This window comes from Poecilia formosa, unplaced genomic scaffold (genome assembly GCF_000485575.1).
Source record: "Poecilia formosa unplaced genomic scaffold, Poecilia_formosa-5.1.2 Scaffold794, whole genome shotgun sequence".
NCBI classification, from domain to species: domain Eukaryota; kingdom Metazoa; phylum Chordata; class Actinopteri; order Cyprinodontiformes; family Poeciliidae; genus Poecilia; species Poecilia formosa.
In genome coordinates, this window is record NW_006800733.1 from 6788 (window position 1) to 12898 (window position 6111).

Consider the following 6111-nt stretch of genomic DNA (forward strand, 5'->3'; position numbering starts at 1 on the left):
GGCCAATATGCTGAAGTGGCCCTCGGTGAAATTGAGTTTGACACCCCTGATCTAAAGCCTTTAAGGTTGCTACGACGAAACAAGTCTCACAAAAGCCAATCACTGCTGCCGTCTTCCAAAGCAACAGTCGGATCTGATCCAAAGAGGCTTCTCAGGAACAGACGATTTCTGTTCCTGAGAACAGAAATCCTCAAGATCGAGACTCAAAATGCCATTCACGTACTGAAAACGTCCAATGACCAACATGATGCATCCATTGTTGAACTAGAACGAGCGGCCACACAGTCAGCAGATGCCGTAACCGCGCATCTGCTGACGGCAGTGTGTAAAACGTCTACACACAGAAATGAATCAGTTAACAGAAAAATACATGGATCTTGAAGGAAGGTCCAGACGACAAAATATACGGATTGCAATGTTAAGAGAAGGGGCAGAGAATGGTGTAGAACTGAACGGATTCGTCTCGCAGCTCCTGAAAGACGTGCTAACTCTGGATGACTTACCACTGGTGGACCGCGCTCATAGAGCTCTACGAAAGCACCCAGATGACACAGGACCCCCTCGGGTGTTGGTGGTGAGACCCCATTATTACTGCAACGTTACAACGATCCTCCAGAAGGCCATCACTCAGAGGGACCTCGCCTACCGGAGCACTTCTTCAGGACAAGCTGAGTTCGGTATGGACTTTTATATCCTGCAAAGCCTAGAGTGACTTTCAGAGGAACAGAAATTCACAGACACGAAGGAAGCCCAGAAGTTTGGCGCTGGTGGAGATGATACAGGTGACCCGCGGCGGACACCTGATGCAGACGTGGAGTGACCGGGTTCTGGTAGTACTCAATGCCTGGACTGTTCTATGATGTTTAACCAGCTAAGTTTATATAACGTTTAGAATTCTCATTTTGCTTAAATAATTAGCTGCCTTGAATATAGTTGACAATCTAGGGTGGTCTCTGATCTCTATAAATAGGCAGCCGCAGCTTACATAACCTGTCATGTTTTTCAGATGGTTGCTCATGTTGAAAGGAAACATGAGCATATTTTTGCAGAGCTTTTTTCAACTTCTAATTAGGAGTTAAGAGTAAGGGAAGTTGTTAGTTGAGTAGGTTAATGTGTGTTTGTTGTGTGAGTGTTACTCTTAATTTAATTCTTCTGTTTATCTTTTTCTTTATAGTTATAAAGAAAAATAAGAAGAACCTGCAAAGTAAGGCGCGAAACCCTCTAAGGAAGTTTTCTTAGAGGGTTTCGCGCCTTACTTTGCAGGTTCTTCTTAGTATAGGCAAGACAGTAAGCATTTTGTTTGAAGGGGTGGGCTGGGACTTATTTACCATGTATAACCTCTATCACACTTGCGAGGAATTCTATGCTCTTTTTCATTCTAATCTGAGTTATGCAGGTTGATGTAACGCAAAGTAATGTCACAAAGTAACATGTGACCAAGTTACTTTGGTCACATGGAATGTTAAAGGTTTGAATAATCTTGTGAAGAGGGGTAAGATATTAGCACATTGTCCAGCGACATAATCGTCCTTCAGGAAACCCACCTTAATAAGAATAAGCGCATAAAACTGAGATGCAGATGGACAGGGCAAGCTTATCATTCTGCAGTGAGAACTAGAGGTGTGGTGATATTATTCAAGAAAGGCACACCTTTTACCCATAAGTCAACCATATCTGACAGGGAAGGCAGATATTTAATATTAGTTGAAGTCGGAGAATTGTACTCTGTTCCTATAACTCTGGTTAATATATATGGCCCCAACATAGACTCTCCTCTTTTTTACAAACATGTTTCAACCCAAATACCTGACATTTCACAGACTAATCTAATCATTGGAGAGGACCTAAATCTTGTATTAGATCCATATTTAGACCGTTCATCAACACGTAGAGCTCCAGCCTCTAATGCTAGTATTTTCCTTAAGGAATATCTAAATAATTCTAATTTGTTCGATAGCTGGAGGATTTTTAACCCACAGGGGAGAGCCTATTCATTTCACTCAAATGTTCTAAATGTGTACACACGAAATGATTATTTAATGATGGATGCAAAATAATAATTTTGCATCCATAGCTCCAGTGAGCTATTGCTCACTCGTATAGAGCAATAGCTCTATACGAGTGAAGTAAAATATCATAACAATTTCAGACCACGCCCCCCTTTCTCTAGCTTTACATTTAGATAATTTGAACCAAACCGAAAGAACATGGAAATTAGGCCCACAACTGTTGATAGAACCAGAATTCTGTAAGTTTATCAGAGAGCAGATTACTTTTTTCTTTGAAATGAATGGCCTACTAGGAAGGCCTCCTTCAATACTGTGGAAAACTAAAAGCTTATTTGAGGCGAGGTATTATATCTTTTCAAGGAGCAAGGAAGAAAAGGAATGGAGCAGAGTTGGTGAATTTAGAGAAACAAATTACAGTATTTTCCGGACTATAAGTCGCTCCGGAGTACAAGTTGCACCAGCCATAACATGCATAATAAAGAAGGAAAGAACATATATAAGTCGCACTGGAGTATAAGTCGCATTTTTGGGGGAATTTTATTTGATAAAATCCAACACCAAGAACAGACATGTCATCTTGAAAGGCAATTTAAAATAAAAATAGAATAGAGGCAACAACAGTCTGAATAATTGTACAGTATGCTTACGTTACATGATGCAACTGAGAACGTGCCTGGTATGTTAACATAAGAGTTAAGAGTTATTCAGATAACTATAGCATAAATAATATGCTAAGAAATTTACAAAATCATCCATGTCACTCCAAATAACTAAAATCCAATGAAATCTTCATCCTCGGTGTCACTTTTAAACAACTCCGCTAACTCCAGAGGTAGAAGATGCGGCGCTTCCTCTTCTACGTCGCTTACGTCAGACTCATCGTCAATTATTCCAACCTTTCTGAAACCTGACAGAATGGTTTCGGTTGTCACCGAAGCCCATGCTTTGTCGATCCATCCAATGACTTCCAGGAAAGTTGCACGGCACATTCTCCTGGTTGCCATGAAGCTGTGCTCTCCATCCATCATCCACTGCTCCCACAGATTATGCAAGACTGCCTTAAAGCTCCTATTCATGGAGATATCAAGTGGCTCGAGTATTTTGGTTAAGCCTCCAGGGATGATGGCAGGTATGGAGTTGAAAATTTTTTATTTCTTTTTGAACTGTGGCGTGATGTGCCCTTGCATGCTATACATCACAAGTAGAGCTTTGCGTGCTCTAAAGAAGCCATCCGGATGCTTTGTGTAGCACTTTGTAAGCCATAAGTTCATAATTTCTTTATCCAGCCACTCTTTCTCATTCACGGCGACTGCAACTGAGGGGGATTGGATTTTTGGCATAGTTTTTCATTTGAAAATGACCATTGGTGGCAATTTTGATCCATCTCCACAACATGCCAGCACCACTGTGAAGTGTGATTTCTCATGACCAGTTGTTACTATATTCACACTCTTTTACCCTTTCTCTGCAACACTTCGGCCCATGGGAATGTCAAACATGAGGGGGACCTCGTCCATGTTAATAATATGATCCGGTGTCACGTTGTGCTCACTTACATGCTTCTCAATGAACTCACGGAAACTGTCGGCCTTGACTTGGAAGTCTGCTGACAGTTTTTGGGACATCGTTGTCCTTGTTCTGATAGAGAGGCGATTGCATTGCATGAAGCGATAACACCAAGAAGGTCCTCCTCCAAAGTAATTTATATTCATCTCCTTGGCAAATACTTGGGCTTTGAGACGCAACTGCACTGTTGACAAGCCTTTCCCGGCAGCACGTTGTTCAAGCACCCATGTGTGAACTTGTTCCTCTAGCTGTGGCCACCTAGCTTTTAGCCTATTGGCTATTGGCTTTTTTTGTTTTCTTCATTTCAGTAAGAGTAACCTCCGCTTTTCGCCAGTCCCTTACAAGTTTCTTGCCAACTCCAAACTTTCTTTCAGCTGCTCGATTACCGTTTTCGGCTGTGTATTTTACTACTTGCAGCTTGTAATCTGCAGAATATGATTTTCTTTTCTGTGCCATTTTTGTTAAGCCCTTCTCAGTTGTTTTTAAAAGTTACCGCCAATGTTGAAATTATCAACACAGGGCTAGAGCGCCCTCTTGCTGTTTAGTGTGAAAATAACATGTGAAATGATATACCAGTAATAATGTGTTAATAATTTTACACATAAGTCGCTCTAGAGTATAAGTCGCACCCCCGGCCAAACTGTGGAAAAAAACGCGACTTATAGTCCGGAAAATACGGTAGGCGTCTGGACAAGGATAACGCTACACACCTCTACAGAAACTCATAAAAAATGTATTTCTCTAAGATATAAATATAATCAATTAAGCTGTTTTCGCACTGCAAGGAACGGAACAGCACGGAATGGAACGGCACGCTTTGGTCCATGTTCCACCTGTACTGCAGCCCTGTTGTGTTTGCATATAACTGAGGGCAGCATCAAAGCTGTACCTGACGTCATTATTTTTGAAACTAAACAATGGTTTCGATGTAGCGGCCAAAGCCTTTTCCTCAGAGATTGCGGCGGAAAATTTTCTAATTCCTCGTTGACCGATCTAGTTCATTCTGTACTTGTTCATCAGCGAGTAAGCGGAGGAAAAAAATTACCTCATCATGGGACCAGGTAACAGCAGAATATTGATAGGAATCCATCGCAAATTAAAAATAATAACAATAAAAATATTAAAAAGAGCACTCTACAAAATACAGTAAGAACAGTTTAGTGAGAACCAGCTAGAACCGATCAACGTCTGACTGCAAAACAACCAACGACTGACTCTAAACCAATCAGCTGCTGATTCTAAGCAGCCCTGCTTGGCCGGTCCGATTGGAATCACAGCTCTTGTGGTTCCAAGGAGCCGGGTGAAACCGGGTTGGAAGTTCTAACACGGCCAGCCCTACTTGGAACCCGTTCTGTTCCGTTCCTTTCCGTTCCTTGCAGTGCCAAAACGGCTTTATTGTCAGATCACATTACTAGAGCTTTTATTTTCACACGACAGAAATAATTTGAATTTGGGGAAAAAACTAATAAATTACTGGCAAGACAATTAAGGAAAATGGAAAGTGACTGTAAAATTAACAAAATTAAATCAGAAATTGGGGAAATTTTAGCATCGCACAAAGACAATCATAGATTTAAACAGTTTTATGAATCATTGTACTCCTCCAATGCTGTAAAAGATGACTTAATTATAAAGACGTTTTTAGATAGTTGTAATCTCCCAACTTTAACTCAAGAAGACAAGAGCTCTCTTAATGCAAATCTCTCATGCATAGATATTCAGGTTGCTATTAAAGCATTGAAAAGTGGGAAAACGGCTGGTCACGATACCCCGGGGAATTCTATAAAGAATTTAGTGACCGTCACCGTCTTTGTTAAAAATGTACACCCAAACAAATGCAGATAATATCTTACCGCCTACGATGAGAGAAGCCACTATAATACTAACACCAAAAAAAGATAAGGATCTTAAGGAAGTGGAGGAACAATATCACTGTTGACCTATGATCAAAAGGTACTAGCCAAAATTCTAGCTAATAGATTGAGTTTATTAATTGATAAATTAATTTATCTTGATCAGACTGGTTTTACACCAAACAGATATTCTTTCTTTAATTTGCGACGTTTTTATAATGTGACCTACTCTCAGAGGGAGGAAACTTCTGATTTAGCTGTCCTTTCCCTCGATGCGGAAAAGGTCTTTGACCAAATAGAATGGCCCTACCTTTTTGCGACCCTGAGAAGATATGATCTTGGTGAACATTTCAAAAAATGGTTAAAAATCCTGTATTATAAACCTTGTGTTAGAATCGTCACTAATAAGACACTATCTCCTGCATTTCAATTACATAGAGGCACCAGACAGGGCTGCTCATTGTCACCCTTACTTTTTGACTTAGCCCTAGAGCCACTTGCACAATCAATTTGTGCCAACCCCCTTGTACAGGGATACATTACTAAAGGGACTATAAATAAAATTTCTGTAACACTTTATTTGAAGGGGAGTGAATAAGACTGACATGACACATGACATAACACATGTCATGAAAATGAATAAGCCTTCATGAATATTTATGACTGTTGTCATAAAGCGTCAT

The 6111-nt window shown here is 40.4% G+C and overlaps 1 protein-coding gene across 2 annotated transcripts in view; it reads right to left on the minus strand.

Annotated features, from left to right (window-relative positions):
• The window catches only part of golt1ba (golgi transport 1Ba), a 16579-nt gene that overhangs the window by 3143 nt on the left and 7325 nt on the right, over window positions 1-6111 (minus strand). The gene's annotated exons all lie outside the window — the stretch shown is intronic.